Raw genomic sequence first — 825 nt, forward strand, 5'->3', positions numbered from 1 at the left:
CATCAGCCGAATTTGGTCGCCGAGACATCGACGTTGAGTTCGCTATAATGTTTCTCAAGCCACAGTAGCACGGTTCTGGCTCCGAGACACGGATAATTATACTGATGAAAGATGACATCGCCGTCGGGGAAGACTTGAAGCATTAAGCAATGCATGTGGTTCGCAGCTGTCAGCGTGTCTTCGATTACTACCACAGGTCTCGTCTCGTGCAAGCTCAGGGCAATGTCTTCCATAGCAAAACAGTGCTTCCACTAGCCTGCGTCGGTGATGCGCTGCACATTTCGAGCCACCGTTCTTCGATGGCCAACGGCCTTGCCGCCGTGGTAACACCGGTTCCCGTCGGATCACCGAAGTTAAGCGCTGTCGGGCTGGGATTGCACTTTGACGGGTGACCATCCGGTCTGCCGAGCGCCGTTGGCAAGCGGGGTGCACTCAGCCCTTGTGAGGCAAACTGGAGGAGCAACTTCATCTAAAAGTAGCGGCTCTGGTCACGTAAACCGACATACGGCCGGGAGAGCGGTGTGCTGACCACATGCCTCTCCATGTCCGCATCTACAGACGCCTGTGGTCTGAGGATGACACGGCGGCCGGTCGGTACCGTTGGGCCTTCCAAGGCATGTTCGGACGGAGTTTACAGTTCACCTCGATGACGCAATTTGAGGAGACGACCATCAACTGAGTGTATCAAAAACATAATTCACCCGAAGATCCGACACGTTTTCATTGATCGGCGGTCGAATTCCAATGGTTCCGTGTGCACGACAGTCGTAATTGACGATATCGTTGAGTCAAGGTGTAAACAGGTAGGGGTGGTCTGCTGCAGAT

General features: G+C 54.1%; 1 pseudogene; it reads left to right on the forward strand.

Annotated features, from left to right (window-relative positions):
- The first annotated feature begins 302 nt into the window (after nucleotides 1-302).
- LOC126293783 (5S ribosomal RNA) lies at nucleotides 303-420 on the forward strand (annotated as a pseudogene).
- The last annotated feature ends 405 nt before the right edge of the window (nucleotides 421-825 follow it).

Source organism: Schistocerca gregaria, chromosome 10 (genome assembly GCF_023897955.1).
Source record: "Schistocerca gregaria isolate iqSchGreg1 chromosome 10, iqSchGreg1.2, whole genome shotgun sequence".
Taxonomy (NCBI): domain Eukaryota; kingdom Metazoa; phylum Arthropoda; class Insecta; order Orthoptera; family Acrididae; genus Schistocerca; species Schistocerca gregaria.